This window comes from Euprymna scolopes, chromosome 41, assembly GCF_053919585.1.
Source record: "Euprymna scolopes isolate OS-2025 chromosome 41, ASM5391958v1, whole genome shotgun sequence".
In the NCBI taxonomy this organism is placed as follows: Eukaryota; Metazoa; Mollusca; class Cephalopoda; order Sepiida; family Sepiolidae; genus Euprymna; species Euprymna scolopes.
In genome coordinates, this window is record NC_136522.1 from 47,534,156 (window position 1) to 47,555,891 (window position 21,736).

Sequence of the window (21,736 nt, forward strand, 5' to 3'; positions counted from 1 at the left end):
TGCAAGGTGGTGGAGGTTCAGTTTTGATGTGAAGCATTATTAGTACCAATGGTCCAGGGCCTATAGTTCGCTTGCAAGATCGAATTAAGTCGACCAAGTACATTAATATGTTGACTGAGCATTTTCTACCCTACTTTGGTCGAAATTTGGATGATAATCCCATCTTAATGCAGGATAATGCTCCCATTCACACAGCTGGCAATGTCAAGAGGTTTCTGGAAGAGCATGATATTCCGTGTTTGGATTGGCCTGCACAATCTCCAGACCTCAATCCTATCTAAAACGTATGGCATTACATCAAGCAACAGCTACGCAATGATAAAATTGCAAATTTGGAAAAACCTTGGACAAAAATTACAGTTGGATGCCCTTTCCCCGGAGTATTGCTGCAGTCTAATTCAAGGAATTCCCAAAAGATTGCAGGCTGTCAAACTGCAGAAGGGCTATACTACTAAATATTAACTAGTTAATTGTGTTCCTGTTGTATTTGTGTTGCATTAATGTCCTAAAGTTACATTTAAATAACAATTTTCCATTGTGCAGACTTTCTCGTTGCCTCCTCAATTTGAAGTTATTTTTTTAATTGACGGGAACACTAGAATATTTCAATTAAAAGTCAAATATGAATAGGTAAAATTATAGGAGAATAAAAGGCCAATCAAATGAGGTATAGTTTGTTTAAACAGTTACATTAAATTTAGTTTAAATTTGCAGTTTTTGAAAAAATTACAAGTGCAGACTTTCTTTTTGCTGTCTGTGTATATGTGTGCATGTATGTAATTTCTCTCTCTCTCTCTCTCTCTATATATATATATATATATATATATATATATATATATATATATATATATATATACTCTTATTCTATTTCCATCTTGCAATTAATAAAAACGGTACTTGCAAAAAAATTCGAAATACAAATTCTTTACTGTATCATTTACCATTGTAATTGTTCCAGAACGCAGCCCTACAACCCCACCCTGACTCCACTCGTTTTTAGTCTAATACTAGTAGAATACTTGTCTCAAGGAGGTACAAGCAATCAAAATAGCATTCGTTTTTAAGTTTAATATTGTTTTTTTCTTTTTTACCTTTGGGGAATACGGTACGGTTTAAGTGGCATCCCTTAATAGTAAAGTTTACAAAAAAATAAAATGAATAGTTATCTGCCCACGTTACTCACCATGTTCTTTAAAATATATATTCCATAATTCATAAAAATATGTGCAATAGTTTAAGATTTTACTAACTACATAATAATTATTGATGTTCGTGCATACACACCGATCTTTTTTTTTTTAATATCTTAATTACTCAAAATTTGATGTAGAGCATTTTTTTCTATTGATTTTTGTACCTGAATTATTTTAAAGGGTTGGGGGGGGGCTGCGAGTTTGAGTAATATTATTATAAAAAAATATGGTTTATTTGACATTAGTGCCTTCTGTTTTTAACGGCTTTTTAACCCTGAAAATATAGAAACAAAACGTATTAATTATTTATAAGTAGCATAACGTAAAACTTGTTAACACGTTAGTCGTTTGAATTCACATATTCATTGTATAAGAAAAATATTAGCGCAGCGAACAAGTAAATATATAAACATATTTGTTTTTTATTGTATTTTTTAATATATTTGTGTAGATGTCAAAATCTGACAAAGCAACAGCAAAATGGCGTCATTCTAGGATTCATATTTGGCGCTTTTGGCCATCTGTTAAATTTATACACAGAATGATGGCATTATCGATTTTGCATAAAAGATTTGGCGAGTTTGCACATCGAAATGGAGGTGGCTAGTAGACAATTTTGACTTGTGACTGCTACGAAAAACCGACAAAAAATATCGAGAAATAGTGGCTGCCTCATTTGGGAGTTAACATCTTCAATATAGTCCTGAATTCTTGTTTCCAGGGACGTCAGCTTGTAGATGATTTTCAAGTAAACATTTTAATGAAAAAAAAGCGGGTTTCAAAGTAGTTGTACGGCAATACGTTAACCTAATTCTACTAGCAATTTAATACATCTGCCGTTTATATATTTAACTTACGTCATAAGCATTTTTATGCTTAGAAAGGAGTCTGGCCAAGATTTTGTATTTTTCCTACTGTTCCATGCGTCCCCCCCCTTTTTTACAAGCTTGTTTATTTTTGTTTGTTCACGTACTTGCTTCGCTGTGGGAGTAAAGTAAGGCGCATATATATATATATATATATATATATATATATATATATATAATTATAGTAAAAAATAATTATATATATATATATATATATAATTATAGTAAAAAATAATTATATATATATATATATATATAATTATAGTAAAAAATAATTATATATATATATATATATAATTATAGTAAAAAATAATTATATATATATATATATATAATTATAGTAAAAAATAATTATATATATATATATATATAATTATAGTAAAAAATAATTATATATATATATATATATATATATATATATAATTATAGTAAAAAATAATTATATATATATATATATATATATATAATTATAGTAAAAAATAATTATATATATATATATATATATATAATTATAATAAAAAATAATATTATATATATATATATATATATATATATATATATATAAGATAAAGTTGAATGTCTTTGTGTGTGTCTGGTCACGAATAAGCTCCTATATGGTTGACTATTTTAAAAAACTGATTACATATAATGATAGATGTATCGAGAGACAGGAATGGGTATGTTTGATCTGGCAGAACGGTGGTTCATTAAAATTGTGGGATCTGCGTTCGCGCCTGGTCCACAAAGTATGGAAATAAAAAATTAAAAAATTAAAAAAAAAAACGTTTGGCCTCCATAGAATGGAAATAGGCACAAACTTTAATAAAGACTTTTCATATCTATCTGCGTAAGTATACTTTGATAATTATGTTTCAGTTTGAAGAAATATGGTATAATAAAATTATGGGGTGTTCGTTCACACCTGACCCCCATAGAATGGAAATATGTCACAAACTTTAACAAGGTTTTTTTTTTAATGGGTATGTTTGATCTGGCAGAACGGTAGTTCATTAAAATTGTGGGGTCTCCGTTTGCGCCTGGTCCACAAAGTATGGAAATAAAAAATTTAAACATTAAAAAAAAAAGTTTACAAGTGTTTTTGATATAGATGTATATAAGAATACTTTGATAAATATGTTTTAACTTAAATAGGGATGGTATAATAAAATTGTGGGGTCTGCGTTCGCGCTTGGCCTTCATAGAATGGAAATAGGCACAAACTTTAATAAAAACTTTTCATATCTATCAGCGTAAGTATACTTTGATAATTATGTTTCAGTTTGAAGAAATATGGTATAATAAAATTATGGGGTGTTCGTTCACGCCTGACCTCCATAGAATGGAAATATGTCACAAAATTTAACAAGGTTTTTTAATATAGATCCATAGAATATTGTGATAAGTATTTCAGTGTGAACAGGTATGGTATAATAAATTATGGGGTTTATCTATTTTATTTTTACTTTCATCATATTTTGCTTTGGTTTTGATACCCCCAAATTCGAAGCTATCTCTTTACAACCTTCCTTTTCGTAACCTATCATACTTTCATAAATCAGAGCCCATTTTCTGTAGACTGTTTTTGAACCCAGTCAACGACGGGTACTTTTGCTAGTGTGTATATATATATATATATATATAAACGTGTATGTATTTATGTGTATATATACATGTGTATTAACTGTTTCAGCTGCAGGGTTTTCCTTCTCCTAGAGAGGTTGCATTCACCACGGCTTACGGGATCCCTCTCCACCCTTAACAAATCTAAGTGTTTACGAAGCATGCGTTATCACTACATTGCTATATGAGTCAGAGATCTGGACGACATATAGAAGGCATCTCAAGTTATTGGAAAGGTTTCACCAAAGTTGTATTCAGAGAATACTTAATATTAACTGGAGGTCTCTAATGTCTGACACTGTGGTTCTTGAGCGATCAAATAGCAATAGTATTGAAATGGAAATCATTCAAAATCAGATGCGCTGGACTGGACACTTGGTTAGGATGGAGGATAAAAGACTTCCTAAACAACTGTTTTATGGTGAGATAGGTAAGGGTAAAAGACCACAGCACAAACCAAGGAAACGGTATAAGGATTCTCTGGAAAACAACTTGAAAATATTTGAGATGGATGTACATAACTGGCAAGCTTAAGCGGAAGATCAATCACTGTGGAGGAAAACCATCAGAGAAAGTTGTAAGATTTTTGAAGAGCAGCATGTACAGCTTGCTGTCTTAAAACGCGTTTTAAAAAAGCAGGATGAAAATATAAAGTCAGAGAAATTGTAACAGGCACTAAAGGGCACTGTATGTGGCAGATAATTTCTGTCAAAAGTTGGTTTTGTTAATCATATTGAATCACACAATCAAAGACGGAAACGACAGTCTTATTAGGAGGCTTCTACGCACACCTGGCAACACTAAGTTGTCATATTTGTGGTCTAATCTGCAAATCTAAAAGTGGCCTGACACGGCATTCGAGGATTCACAATATTATCCTACGATCACCTTTACAAGAAGGAAAGTTTTTATGCCACATTTGTGAACTTTCATGTAGGTCTAAAGTTGGATTGAAGAGTCATCTACGTGCACACGGACGCAAAAACACTTCAAGAAGAGATGACAAGAAGTAACAATCATCATAAATGTATTTATATATATGTGTGTGTGTGTGTGTGTATATATGTGTATATATATGTATGCATATGTGTATATATATGTGTATATATATGTATCTATGCGTGTATATATATATGTGTATATATGTGTATGCATATGTGTATATATATATGTGTATATATATGTATCTATGCGTGTATATATATATATATGTGTGTATGTATATATATATGCACAATTATTTCGCTCCTAATGTAACTTTCGCTAAACATCGCATATTACGTTAGCTAGAATCTTCTCTCCTCTTCTGATGAGAAGTATGAAGCTTCGAAATACCATGGTATAAAGCTTTTCTTATCCTACATCCCTAATTGATGTATCCTACTTATTGAATAACTGAACACATTTATATACATCAGAACATATTCTTATATTGTCATTTACTTATTTTATTGATGCTCTACAAATTATATTTATATAGATCATAAATATATTTATGAATTTTCTTATAGTTTTTTATATATTACACTGGCCAGCAAAAAAAATTTGTCATTGTGCCTAAGATGTTTCAACTGTTTTTACCTAATTTGAGGGTGCTGATTCCAGAAATGCTGTCACTTTTTCTATCCGGTCTACTTTTTCTGTCCCCCACCTCTGTAGGAAGTTGATAGCTACAATAAAAACAGGCAAATCGAAAAAAATAATAAAGACACATATTCATGAAATCACACCAAAATATTCATAATTGCAACTTTAAGTTATAAAAAAATGCTAAATATATATATCAGCATCCATAAATTGACGTTTTACTGGTTTTCTAGAATGGGGGGGCCGGGTTCCAGCATTATTGTGCTTGATAATCCGACAGTAGTCTTCAAGCATGGTGGCATCCCAACGAGCTTGATAGTAAACTTCGAACTCATTGGTGTCTTGATGGAATTCTTCTCTTGCTCGTCGCTCACATCACCTACATTTTCTAGAAACAGTCAAGATGGCTGTGCAAAAAATGTAACTTGATGCTCATATTTGCACCCAATTGATGGATCCTTACTTTGACCCAGAAGTCAACAAAAACATACCATAATCGATAGGCCTATTTACTACTCAGTATCCACTTCTTACCAACAACTGATTGTATAGCAAAATTGATGTCATAATCAATTAACATGCATCACAATAACAATCTACAATTATAATTATGAAGCTATAATGTATATAGAAACACACCTAATGTACTGTCCTCGCATTCTCCTATGCTTCAGTCAGATAAACTATTCTAAAAAATCATGACTCTTAAGTACATAATCTACAGTTATATTTATTTAAAGAGAAAAAGTAAAAACTTAAAGAGAAAAAAATGACAAGTATGAGAAAGTAAAAAACAGGAAAATGAAGGAGTTAAAGAAAGCGAAAGACTGAATAAGTTTGTAAAGAAATGAAACATGAAATGTCACGTTGCATGAAAAATAAACAAACACATTGTTCAGAAGAAGAAACGAGTTAAACACACTGTTAATGCCGAGAATGGAAGCGGATAAAGAAGAAAAGGGCATGCAGTGTTGCTAGTGAATACCAAGCTGAAAGAAATTAGGAAGAAAGTAACTTTATAGTTAAGAGAAACTTAAAGGGAGATAATGGGTTCAAAATATGGGAGACAGAACATCTAATTTCAAGGTAAAAAAGGTATAAAATAGCAAATACAAATTCACATAGTGAGAAACAATGAATGATTTTTGGAATTAAATTAGTCTAAATCAGATTAGAAACCTTGGGCACCAAAAAAATATGTTGGCGAGTGCTATCTATATAAAAAAAAACAGTAGATGCATGTGTGTATGTGTCTGTCTGTATGTAAATATTTAACCGATAAACTCTCAAACTACTGGTCATATAACACTGAAATTAGCAGGAAATAGTAATCATTCACCAAGGATGGTTTATAACGAGTGAAATCTTTGTTTGGATGGATGAATAATGCATACAAACATATATCGGCAAGTTGAAATGCAAAATGTACATTTCAACTTGCTGACATAATTTTACTTCTTTCTGCACATGTTCAAATTCAATTAATTTCTTTAAATCGTTTGATATGAAATCTATCATCTATCTCCGATAGCTACATTTGTAGGAGACGCAGCTGGAACACTAAATGTTATGGTTTTGATTCTAACTAATGGCAAGTCATTCTTTCTTTAAACTTTTGAAATCAGTACTATATATTAAGTATAATATAATATTCAATAGAGAATTGGCCCCGTCATAATGAATACGAAATCTGCGTGAATTAAAATATATTTAAGCGTATTTTACAAGTCAGCAAGGCCGGGCACATCCTGTTAGTTTATTTATAAGTAATTTAATTTAATTTAATTTAACGTATTTTTTCTGCTGAAAAAATAAATTCGAGAAAGGGCACCATTGCTCATTAAGGATTTGAATACTGTGTTATCTTAAATATTTGGGTAGAGTTTATTTGTAGGGGGAAGTATTTTCATGTCAGGTTGTTCCATGACGAGTTGAGAATAGATGTCTGTTCACATTACATTTAAAATTCTGCAAGTTAGTACAATCAGAGAAACAGGAAACAGGGAGGAAAGAAACCGTTAGAGTAGAATGTTTTTCGCCATCTAGGGACCTCAACAGTGAATGGGTGAGATTTTGCTGATTGTCGGATTAGTCAGGAGTACGTTCGTTGCATCGGTACATTCCATTAAAATACATTGTAAAACAGGCACAGAGAAGCGACATTGCAGTGATGGGACAGAGGTTGGAGCTTGATTGTGTGGGACCTATCAGATTTCTTTGGACCCTGTTTAATAAGAGAGACGAATGGTGGTAACTATACACTACACACGGGCGAATTGTGGCTATGTAAAAATATAGGATACTCTCTTTCTCGTGCGATAGTAAAAAGCCCAGCTTCCTTACAGCAGCCTAGGTAGTATCCTCAATATATTTGTTCCAATTCATGGTTTTCATGAATGTTAAGGGTTTGTAAAGATGTACTGCCAATTTAATTAAATAAATAACTCCGTAAATATACACTCCGTAAATATACACTTTCTTATACAAGGGGCGTTCCAAAAATAATGTCTCCTATTTTCTATTCCCCACATATGGAGCAGATTGCATGAATTTATGCATTCATGACCTGAAAGTTTCATCTTTCTGTTGTAGATATTGACAGTGGGAAACTTATACTAACACCTGTCTTTTACTTGATCACAAGATCTCTAACTATGGTATAGCTGGAAATGTCTTCTCAATTATTAAATTATTTCTTTCTGACAGGTTCATAAGAGTAGTAGAAGCTCACAGTATTAATGCTGGAGTCCTTCAGGAGTCCACCCTGACCCAACTCTTTTCCTGATCTACATTAATGATCTCCCACATCACATCCTTACATCATTTGTAGACATTTAGGCTGATGACACTACCACACTACCATATATGGCAGCACATCTAAGACAGTAAACGACCAAGTTCTCTCCGATTCTCTCTCCTCTGATCTTGAGCACATGATACAATGGGGAAAAGAGTGGCTGGTTACCTTTAATGCATCTAAAACCAAGCTTCTCTCTTTACATCATCAACGTTCTGATCCCCATCTGGCATCAGTTGAAATGAATGGCTCTCGTCTTGAGGAGGCCTCAACTTTTGACATGCTTCTGGGCTTGACCTTTACCCCTGATCTTAAATGGAACACGTACATCAAATCTGTTGCCAAGATCCTTCTATCGATCCAGTAGGTATCTCACTGCTGATGCAATTCTCTATTTATATAAGAGCCAGGTACGTTCAAGGAGGAAAAGTGTTGTCACATCTGGGCAGGAGCTGCTAGAAAGGACTTGTCCTGCCTTGATAGAGTTCAAAATAGACTTCGTAGCCTCGTAGGAGACATCTTTTTCTCTTCCCTGCAACCTCAAAATCCCATTATAAAGATGTTGCATAGCGTGCTACTATTAAAATTCATTATCCAATTATGATGATGCATTTATACGAAAAGGACGATTAGGCCAAGCGGTGCTATTGCATTTTCTTCTGCACTACACTATTTAAAGAGCAATGCTTCCTATTTTTTATTTCGCCCGAATGGTTCAGAGGAGATTGCAAATCCCATTGTTATAATGATTGAACTTATGCATTATTACTTACACCTGAAAGTTTCATCTCTTTGTTGCAGATATTGAGGGTGTGAGACTTTAAGAAATCAACCCATGTCCTGAATGTGCGTCAGAAGCAGAAATGCATCATCAAATTCCTGACAAAAGTGAACTGGAATGGTGGGGATTATGCAGAAAAAGAAATTCTAGAAGACAAAAGGTCACTCATTTTAATGGTGCTATTCTTGTCTTCATAGCTCTTCAACTTTTTGAGCAAAAATAGGAGACTTTACTTGTGTAACGACCCTCATATATATATATATGCACATATAATATATATATTATATATGCATATATAATATGCATACATGTATATATGCATACATAATATATATACATTTATATTATATATGCATATATATGATATATATATAATATATGCATATATATATAATATATGCATATCTATATAATATATGCATATCTATATATAATATATGCATATATATATTATATATGTATATATATCTTCTATGTGCACATATATTATATATGTACATATATATTATATATGTACATATATATTATATATGTACATATATATTATATATGTACATATATATTATATATGTACATATATATTATATATGTACATATATATTATATATGCATATATATATTATATATGCACATATATATGCACATATATTATATATGTACATATATATGCATATATAATGTTATATTATAGATGCACATATGTTATATATGCACATATATATGCATATATATATTATGTATGCATATATATTATATATGCATATATATTATATATGCATATATATTATATATGCATATTATATATATACTAGCTGTATCTGCCTGGCCACGCAAGTATTAGATTGATTTATATCTCAGAGACACAAACACACGCACACTCACACATATGCCACATGCACACACGCAAACACAAACAAAAAAACACACCCATGGGAATAACACACACACATGCACACACAAAAAACACACACACGCACAAACACAGATACATAGAAGCATACTTTAAAAAACACACACACGCACGCAAAAAGCACAGATGCACAAGGTCCTGGATATGACCTTAAACTATATCCGATGGTGAGGCCCTAGCTTGCAGGCCTTAGGGTGTGTGGAGCCACCCTTTAATTGCCATTCCTCCCAGGTCCACTCTGACCCGGAGTGGTAGCACCTGTTAGGGTCCCAACTATGGGTTAAATAGAATACGACTTAAAAAACAAATATACTATATTAAAAAATCGTTCTTCAAAATCACCAGATTCGGCATTAAATAACCTGAAAAGGGTTGATATGCCGTAAAACAAAACAACCAACCAACTGATGCACAAACAAAAAATTGTACATCAAAAACCTGGAATAAATATTTTTCTTCCTTTTTTTTTTATTTATTGTTTTTTTGCACGATGAGAGAAACACACTAGAAACAAATATCATAAATAATCATTCTCATTAACGTTACTAAATAATACGTACATCAATATATCTTGCTAGGGATTTCCTTTTTAGTCAGGTTCATGCAGCAACGACCTATTCTGGTAAAAGTGTTTAATTTAAAAGAAGATTAAAGAACAAGACAACGCTCCCGACCAGAAATTCACTGGCAGGGTAACTCGGTGTTGCCCAGGATTAAATGATGAGCAATGAATATTTTAAATGTCATCAAAATCGGTGAAATCACCCATATTTCAATTAAATCGATTAATTGCATGCTCTAGTTGGGGACCCATCGAAGTGCGCAAGGAAGCTTCACATACTTCCTCACAGTGACTTATTCCACAATACATTGCATTCTACATTGCACTGAAGAGAACCTACCATTTATTTTATAAAATAATTATTATAAAATTAATTAAAGTTTAAAATGCAAAAGCCAAGTATCATACCTCAATTGTGCTCTAAACAGAAACATTTATTTCTAATGCGTCCCTGTCATATTAAAGAATCTACGGTTGATTTTGTATGGCTGGCCTTATTGCTTGTGCAGTGATAATGGCTTGAATTATGGGGCAGTTGTACTTTGAACAGAAACATTTATTTTGAATGCGTCCCTGTCATATTAAAGAACTTACTGTTGATTTCATATGTCAAGCCTTTTGGCTTGTGTTTAAATAAAGCTTCTCAAATGTAATTATGATGTTAGGCTGTATAAGGTGTTAACTTTGGTCGAAATCGCCTGTTCCTTCCTTCATTGGATTATTTTGATTATCGATTATTATCGGACATTCTAATACAAAACCAATCTAAGAACACTGCCAGGTACATAAAGTACTTCATGAAAATCGGCGAATTTTCGAGTCCCTAGGGAACAAAACTCACACACACAGTTTCTTTTATATAATGGTAGAGATAGAAATAAAACTCTGTGAACATCCGCCCTTGCTTGCATCTTGTCTATCAAAAACATTGTTGCTATGGAAACCAACTTGTATTTAATGAAATTCACACTCTTTTCCACAATCTTGATTACAAATGAATTTCAGTCTTTGTTCAACTTGTCGACATAGTTTCAATCATGAAACTTTTGTTATGCTTTGGTTTCGCTTTCAATTTCAGCTCATGGCACTCAAATCATTTTCTTCTTTTTTTCCTGTTAAAATCAGGACTTTATATTGGGTATAATATAATATGAAATAACTGACTAATAACAAATACGAAATCTTCGTAAATTAAAATATCATATTTAAACATATTTTACGACCGGGAAACACCAGGTGCCCCTGCTAGTTTATTATAATCATTTTATTAATTTTATAACGAATAAATATTATCATTACAAACATTTCACTATTATATTTTTATTGAAAATTGATGGTCAGAAATGGGTGCGGATGGATATGTAAGGGAGATAACTTTTTTTTCTTCACCAAACCTCAAATCTTGCCAAAAAGACAATTTAATATTTTCGCGAATTTGTACAGTAAAAGTTTTGTCATGTAATATTTTTGTAGTTGTCGTCCGGTAATTGATATTCTGTTAAAGTTTGCCAAAAAGGGTTATGTTTTTTAAATTGTGAATAATCATTGTTCCGTTGTTAATGTCTCTTTTCGTTAATTACCACTTTTTTATTTTATATTGTTGAATAAGAATTAAAAAGTAAAATTAAATCCGTTTGACAAATTATAGTAAACAAACGTTTTAAAATGTTGTTTTTATTTTTTGTTTTGTTTTGTTTTTTAGTCGTTTATTTATTAAGTTTTAATGAAAACTGAAACATAAAATTGATTCTTATCAGGTTTGTGAAAAAAAAAATTGGAGTTATCTCCCTTTTCTGTCCATCATAATATCCTTGTTGGGCTTTTTAGTCTGCCGTCGCTGATTCTAATTTAGGAAAGTGTGTGTGTGTGTGTGTGTGTGTGTGTGTGTGTGTGTGTGTGTGTGTGTGTGTGTGTGTGTGTGTGTGTGTGTGTATTATTAATCTAAGAACTTGTGTATGTGATGTGTGTGATTTTAAAATAAAGATAACTCTAGTGTTCTAGACAAAATTATTTCCCTTGGATTGTAATGCTCGGAACTTAATACGGTTTCTGGGCACGAGATCAAAGATCAAAGTGTAGTATCTATTCCGCAGATGCTGAACTAAAGACCATATCAGACCATTGCTTTTGTAGCCATCAGTTTTGGTCAAAGTAGGAAAAACCCTTCATATCAATTGTCACTATCCAGCCTCCCCACCTCGTTCGGAGGAGCTGGTCCCCCTTTCTCCTCCCCTTTCTCGCCACATTAAAAAACGGTCCTGAATATGACCTTAAACTATATCCGATGGTGAGGCCTCAGTTTGCGGCCTCTGGGGAGTGTGGAGCCAACCCGTAATTGCCATTGCTCCCAGGTCCACCCTGACCCAGAGTGGTAGTACCTGTCAGGGTCCCAACTACGGGTTAAATAGAAACCAACTTAAAAATATATATATATTCTAGTAAAAAAATTTTCTTCCAAATCACGGGATTCGGCATTAAATAACCTGAAAGGGGTTGATATGCCGTAAAACAACCAACCAACCAACCAACCACATTAAAAAACGGCCTTGTGCCTAATTTGCTCAGTGGGGAAGCAAATAAATAACAACACAGTTGTAAAATATGCGTGAATATGGTAATTTATGCCAGTTTCGTATTTATTATTATACAACGAATTCTCTATTGATTACTATATTGTACCCAATATATAATAGTGATTTCAAAAGTAAAAACAAATATATGATTTTGATGCCATCAGCTAGAATCGAAACTGAAAACCAAACATATAATGCCCCAGCTTTAGTCGTTACCATTTGGATAAGAAATAGCTACAAATGAACTAAGATTGACATACAAATGTATATATATTTGCGCATATGTACAAGAGAACTTTCAGTCAACTTATGCCTTCCAAGTTCCAATTTCCTTCAATGTTGACTCTTTCCCATGAAATAAACGGTCCACAAAAAAAGCAATCATTTCACCCATCTTACGCCACTCTGAGACTTTACATCTAAGATGAAATGCAGTTTGAAAAAAAAAAAAATGCAGACAGATAGACCGTAAGTTTTATAAATTTAAAATTACAATGAGTGAATATTACCATTTTCGTTTTATTTATTAATCATGTTTTTTACTAAAACATGATTTAGGTAATAAGTGTCTTTGTTTTTTTTTTATTATTGTTGTTTTTTTTATTATTATTAAATAAAGGGTTTCATTCGAAATTCCGTGCAGATTCCGAAGTTCAACGGAAAAATTATCGAGTTCAACAAGATACATCTGAAGAAGATCGGAGGTTACGCGTACATCGACCAAAACATTATGAAAATAACACTCAAGATGAGAACAGTAGTCCGAAGAATCCAAATAATAATTCAATGCGTAATTGTGGAAGTAACGTCGACACGAAAAACACACACGCATAAACGTGAAGTTTTCTCCTAAGTTTATTAATATAGATTAATCTAACTCACGCGGCATGGACTAATACACAGTAATGCTTCTGCTTCATCACAGTAATTTCAGTGATGAAAGTAAACCGTGTGTGTGTGTGTGTGTGTGTGTGTGTGTGTGTGTGTGTGTGTGGAGAGAGAGAGATTTTTTGTTGATTTTTTTGTTTTAACGATAAATACGATTAAACAGCGGCTTCGCCTCAAAACTTGTTTCACTTAGAAAATCGCGCATATCTTATTTGGACGTATATAATACTTTTATTTATTTTTTAATTATTTTTAAAACTAATATACATACATGCATGTTTCTCTCTTCAGCGTAGCTTGACTATGTCTAAGAATCGTAGATATGGTCCGGAGTTCGATTCCTAGACACAGTCAAGCTACGCTGAGAGCTATGAAACATGCATGTATGCAGATTGCTGTTTTAAAAATAATTAAAAAGAATTAAAAAATTAAATAAATATATATATATATATATATAATTTTTTAATTCTTTTTAATTATTTTTTACTATATATATATATATATATATATGTATATATATATGTATATATATATATATATATATATATATATATATATATATATGTATGTATATATATATATATATATATGTATGTATATATATATATATATATATGTATATATATATATATATATATATATATATATATATATATATATATAATAAGACAGTTTAAGAATGTAGAATAAAAATTCAGAGAATTTCCAAGTTTATAAAATAATGTCCAATAGGAAATAGAGCTATATTTATTCATACAGACATCTAACAGGCTTCTCTACACTAGCATGATAATGTTTCAGTCTGTAGTTATTCATAACTTATATTTTGTCGTACAAAAAAGTCTGTCTTTTCGTTTGGGTGTTTATATTGAAAGAAATAGAAGGAAGGAATGAACTCCTTGCTAATTCCTCCTTTTTCTTATTAATAACTATAAAGATTGACACATTTCATGCCAGTATAGCGAAACCGGTTACGTATTTGTGTGTATATATATATATATATATATATATATATATATATATACCATGTTTAAATGTATTTAAGAATAATAGGTAATGAATTTAACAAGGTTATTTAAGAGTGCTCAATAAAGGAAAAGCAAGATATATTTTAATTAATATAAACAAATTTACATGGTGGTGACACTGGACATGCCAATGTTTCAGATAAATGGTCAGTTAAAACCAGAAGTCCTCATCAGGCGACTTGATAAATGGTTGCTTTCCACAGAAGAAACCAGCTATTGAGGATTTTCTGTGTAAAACAATTTTTTTTATATTAATAAATAAATAATGATTGTATCGCTGTAGTCTCGTAGATGTAAATCCACCAAAACTTTGGAAAAAGTGCTCAATGACAAGCAGAACATACTCGTAGTAAGTTTATTTGTACAAACATTATTGGCTACATATGTGCATGCATGTTTCTGCTGCAATTCCTTGTAAAAAAAAAAATATGGTCGAATGATGCTGTTTCTTTAAAGGAATTGTCTCAGAAATGGTTAGTGAGTAACATTAGTGCTCCCACCATTAAACATGTCGTAATTTGGAATATTATGCTCCTAGGAATAAATATTGTATCGTTCGAGAACAAAAGAAAATGAACTATAAATTGCTAAAAGGCCACAACATATAATGGCTATTAGTTTGGCTACATTGAATCTATTTGTGCCGTTTGCAGTTGCAAACTTTTGGCAGAGGAAAATGCACCTATTTTATTATATATATAAAATTATTATAGTGAATGATTATATATTCATCATCATCATTATCATCATCACCACCACCAACAACAACTACAACAACAACTGAGGGTGGATTTTGCCCGGGCATAAAATATACTTAAATATATTTTTAATTTGTCCAGATTTCGTATATATTATTCTAAAGTCATGATTTTAAAAGTAAAAATAAAGCATTAGGTTGGCGCAAAAATAATGTCGTTTTTATGTGTGTGTGTGTGTGTATATATATATATATATATATATATGTCAGGTCATGTCATATGCTACTGGTACCATGTAACCCAGTACTACCTGCCTCATGGTCGGGTCACCGGCGACTAAACTGGTTCCCCCACCAGACTTGTTTGGTGAGGAGGGTGGCTAGTCTCCCTGAAGGATTAAAAACAAGACCTTTCAAAGGGCGAATGAACTCTTTTTCTGGGTCAACAGCCAACTAGCACCGTGTATATTTGTGTGTGTGTGTGTATATGTGCATTGGGGTGGAGAGGGCTCCCGTAAGCCGTGGTGAAGGCAACCTTTCTAGGAGAAGCAAATCTCTGATTTAAAAAACAAAGCGGGAGACCAGTACCCGCATTAAGCTGGTCTGCAGTTTAATTTGTTGCTGGCTATCTTGCTCTTGCTTGTTGCTGGATGTCAACATTTTGAACCGAGAGAGAGACTTAGCTGTCGTACAAAGCTCAGACTCTGTAACATCATCTTTGTATAGATACTCCCTCAGGCATTTGGGCTCATGGATTTTAAATGTCTGAGGGAGTGGCACTCGTCTGACAAGACGTTGCAATCATCATATATCTGATGAAAAGAAAAACATTATTTTTGCACCAACCTAATATTTGAGTGCCATCAGCTAGAATCAGAATCAAAACTGTAGCATTCAAAGCTGGTGACGTTACCACTGTACCAACGTGACACGCATATGAACTGATTAAAAATTAAAAATTATAAATAAACTAAGATGAATGTAAAAAATGTTTAACGATTTTTTTTCAATTTTTGCCTATTTTTGATCGCTTAAAAAGTATTTCAACCGCCTGAAGACCCATAAAAGAATGGTCCATAAAAAATCCAATCATTTGAGGCTCTTAGTGCTGCTCTGCATCTTTAGTAGTTTTGGAGTTTGAAAATCTGGAGACAGACAGACAGACATATAGCATTTTATATATTAGATTTATTTACGCAGATATGTCACAGGCTTCACTACACTGGCATGACAATGTTTCAATCTCTAGTAATTAATAAGAAAAAGACGGAATTAACAGGCAGTTAAGTATGTTTATATATTTGTATGTACAGGATCTATTGCCAAACTAATTAACCGATCATTATGACATTTGGAACACAGCGGCTAGGTGCAAAATGGGTGTTTAGTTTAATTTTGTTTTATATAAAGGGGATAAAAGTCAAGATTTTGGGGAACTTTTGCCAATAGATATCACACATCAATTTTTTTTTTTTTTTTTTTACAAGGTGGTCACCACTTATCAAGGCCCGGAAGCCACTCATGGATAAGGGTTATTGTAAGTACAGTACGTTAGTGTGGATATTTTAGAGTGTCTACTTAAGGGGGTGGTTCATCAGGAATTTATTTATGTTGGACTTGAAGACATCCAAGTTGTAGTCATGAGGGAAGCAGGCAGACGGAACAGAGTTCCACAGGCGTGCAGTTCTAAGAAAGAAGCTTTGATTTAGGCATAGATAAAGAGTGGGGAAAGTTTTTGACAGTGGATTCAGCTAGACGGGTGTTTTTTGTAAAAGATTGGCGAGCAGGGACCACAGATTGGAGTTCAGACGAGCACCTGCCATGGAAATAACGATAAAACAAAGATAGGCTTGCAACGTCTCTTCTGTGGGAGAGAGGTTGCAGGGAAGAGAAAAGGGCATCCCCCACTAAACCACGAAGTCTATTTTGTACTCTGTCAAGGCAGGATGGGCTGTTTTTAGCAGCTCCTGACCAGATATGGCTACAGTATTCCATCCTTGGACGTACTTGGCTTTTATATAGATAAAGAATTGCATCAGTAGTGAGATATCTTCTGGAGCGGTAGACGGATCCCACCATCTTTCCAGCGACCTTGGCAACAGACTTGATGTACGTGTTCCATTTCAGATCAGGAGTGAAGGTCAAGCCCAGAAGCTTGTCAAAACATGGGGCTTCTCCTAGACGAGAGCCATCCATTTCAATTGATGCCAGATGGGGATCAGAGCGTTGATGATGCAAAGAAAGGAGTTTGGTTTTAGATGCATTAAAAGTAACCAGCCACGTCTTCCCCCACTGAACCACTCGTTCAAGATCAGAGGAGAGAGAATCAGAGAGAGCTTTGTCATTTACAGCCTTTGATGTGTTGCTGTAGATGGTCGTGCCATCAGCATAGATGTCAACGAATGATTAAGTATGTGTTTAGGGAGATCATTGATGTAGATCAGAAAGAGAATTGGGCCCATGATGGACCCTTGAGGGACTCCAGCATTAATACTGCAGGCCTCTGATTTTTGTCCATCAACCACTACTCTTATGAGCTTATCAGAGAGAAATGATTTAATGATAGAGAGAATATTTCTAGTTATACCGTAGCTGGAGATCTTGTGAAGTAGGCCTTTATGCCATATCTTGTTGAAGGCCTTTGATATGTTAAGAGCAATTGCCCTGGAAAGGAAGCCTTTGTCAAGAGATTCACTAATCCTATGAGATATAACCGTTAGCACATCTGTGGTAGATCTTGCAGAACGGAAACCATATTGCGTTTCACTAAGAAGGTTATTTCTGCTGAGGTGGTTGACTATTTCTCTATTTAATATGGATTCCAGCAACTTATGACACACAAGAGACTTATTGGTCTGTACTGAGAGGGAGATGACTTATCACCTGAGTTCTTAAATACAGGGCATACTGATGAGGTTTTCCAGGGTGTTGGAAAGCACTTCTCCTTAAGGCAACGTTTAAACAGTTTCGTAAGTATGGGAGCAAGTTCTGGTTGAAGCTTTTTTAACACTATAATTGGGATGCCGTCAGAGCCAGTAGCTTTACTGGAATCAAGGTTCTTGATTAGCTTGGCAACCTTATGCACAGATATTTGTATCATATCTAGCGTGTTCTGTGTTATATGAGGGAATACAGGGAGTTGATGGCCTTCATTGCATAGGGTAGAATTAGCTGCAAAGTTCTTGACAAATAGTTTGGCCTTGTCTGAAGCTGAGGAGATGACCTCTGGTCCGTTGATAATGGTTGGGATAGAACGCACACTTCTGTTCAGAATCCTATTTGTTATTTGCCAAAACTGGTGGGAACCAAGCCGCTGATAAGCTACTTTGGATTTAACAGACTGGGCATATAGCTCTCTTGCATTTTTTATTACTCTTTTACAGTGGTTGCTGGCAGTCCTGAAAGCAGCTTTAGTCTCAATGCATCTATTACGTTGGTAGCTATGGAAAAAAGTGATTTCTGTGCGCGATGGCAGCAGCACATTCTGGGGAGAACCATGGCTGGCTGGTAGATTTTTGTTGGAATTTTTAGATAGTATGAATCAATCTATGCCTACAATTAACCATTCGGTCAGGTCTGATACTATAGAGGACACACCATTTTTAAACATGGAATGCAGAGGTAGATCAGATATAAATGTACGGAAGCTATCCCAGTCAGCCATGGAGTATCGGTATACAGTACGGTGGAGGGGTACGTCTGGGGACTTATTACATTTCATTTTTATCTTAACTGATACGATAGAGTGGTAGGAGGATCCTAGAGGAGAAAGAACGGAACATGAACATAGGGGAAGTTGAAAGAAAAAGGTCTAGGAGGCTTGCATATTGACCGGTAGTATCGGGCACACGGGTGGGCTCGCAAACAATCTGAGTGAGGTCATAAGCAATGGCAAAATCATGCCAGAACCTCCCCTCATCGTCCGTCTTATTTGAGTGGGTCAACCATTCCATGTTATGGACGTTGAAGCCTCCACAGATGTGGATGTTAGCCGAGGGGGTGTGCAGACAGGATGTGGTCTATTTTCTCAGATATGCTCTTAAAGATAGTAACTCCACTGTTTTGGGGCCGATAGAGGGCAAATATAAATGCAGTGGTGTAAGCAAATGCAACCCAGAAGCATATATAAGGTAAATTAGGATCTTCTCTAGAGATATCCCTTCCACATTGGAAGCCATCTTTAATGTAGGCACATATTCCATGCCCATGGCGATCTTGGGGGTCAGATTTAGATGTTAAGTTAGAGTATCCGTTAATTATGAACTCATCTAGGGAAGTGGTCGGCCCTATGCCAGTTTCACTAATTAATAAATAGATATCACACATCAATTAATAAATATTTCCAAGATTTTAGAGCTTTTGGTGTGTATTTTAAATGATTTTTAGGCTACAGGAACCCCTCTTTTATTTGAAAATGAAAATATTTGAGATTTGCATTAAATTTGATCCACAATAATTAGGTACCAATTAAGCAAGCTTCCCTAAATTTTAATTTCTTATAACCCCTTATGCCAGAGGTTCTCAACCCGAGGTAAATTTACCCCTAGGAGGTAAAAAGAAGTATATAGTTGGGGAATAAATGATTGAAATAATAATTTGAAAATCATTTCTTTTCAAATCGTGTCATGTCTAAGAAACATAATAGAAAATAACTTCATAAATTTCTGTTTAGAAAAAAGATTTGATTTTCTTTATTTTTTATTATACGAATTTAAAACTCTAAAGTCCTACACAATAAAAAGGGTCCTTTCGACCTTCTAGTTTTTTCTGTCACTTTATGATGGCTATGAATTTTTTGTATCGGAGTAGGAGGTAAATGGAGAAATACATAAAGCCGAATGGGTCAATGATAGGAGAAAGGTTGAGAATGACTACTTTAGGCTGAAGGCTCAAATTTTAGACATTTTCTAGAATCATATTTATATTAAATTATAATAAAGATCCTAAACATAACGTTAGTATCATTATATTTTGAGTTTTATCTTCACAGGGGAAATATAAAACTCTGTTGGGATAATTTACCCGTCCTAGGACGGGTATTCTTCTAGTAAGTTCTCTCCCACTGCAAGAACTCCGACTCCAGGGTCGGAAAGTGAGATTGAGAAGTCAGGGTTGCTGAGAAGGAGGAGGCACTCTGACTTGCAAAAACGTCGGCATTCCCCAGTAAGGACGCCTTGGTCGATTAGCAATAAACTAACCCCTTCTAAAAGAGAGAAGGCAAAGCCTAGGAGGGTGGACCTCCGAGAACTGCATAGAACTAGAATTACATCGCAATCAACATGAACAGATCATTACAGTATCTAATCTCTGTTGATTTGGGAGTGAGAAACAGAATAAAAATCTCTAGCCACTGCAAAAGGCATATAAATTTAACGTAAAATGATCCCTTAATTCCTGTATATGCTAGCGTTTTAGGGCAGTTAACTATTTTGTAGGAGATAAATTATGCCGCAGCTGATTTCAATTACTTAGCTGTAGGGACTGCCAAACGATTGTGAAGATTGAACCGCACATTTCCGTGACGTCAGATTCCTGTGTACTATATGAATTATGGAAAAGCAGAAGTGATTTAATGATTTTTTAAAACTTTTGTTTATCTTCTTCAAACTGCAATTAATAATTAATCTTTGTTATAATTTTGTTAGGTTTTAAGATTTACACAGTTTAATGATTAATAATATTATTAACATTTGTATATTAAATATGAAATGCGGTTTTACTGAATGTTCTTTTGGTTACCTACGGGCTTCCATATTTTGTTCGGTAAAAAGAGACAAACAAAATATGAGGGGCGGGGGCTACAAAATGTTTAATATTTGTGCAATAATATTTTCAAATTGGTTTTAATCTGGTGATAAAATAGCTGACAAGAGCCATGTTTATATTAAAACTTAATATTAAAAAAATAAATGGGGGGGGGGAAACACGCACTAAAAACTTACTTCCCCTCGTATATTTTACGAAAACTACATTTTATATGTAATTTCATTCTAAAATGGATAAGTATCGAAAATTTCACCATTAGGTGATTTTTGCTAGATTTATTAAATACGGGTATGTTTTCACGTTCAAAATGTCTGCTACATTTTAAAGCCTAATGTCTACTATATTTTAAAGCGCCAATTATGTAAACACGATTTTCGTCTCGCAATTTCATTATTTTCGTTCGATAAAGAACATTTTAAAAAATTATTACTGGTTTATTTTGCCCCTCTTCTTTTAAATGGTACAAAA

The 21,736-nt window shown here is 33.6% G+C and overlaps 1 protein-coding gene across 9 annotated transcripts in view; it reads left to right on the plus strand.

Annotated features, from left to right (window-relative positions):
• LOC145266513 (liprin-beta-1-like) overlaps positions 1-21,736 on the plus strand; it is an 840,289-nt gene that overhangs the window by 85,447 nt on the left and 733,106 nt on the right. The gene's annotated exons all lie outside the window — the stretch shown is intronic.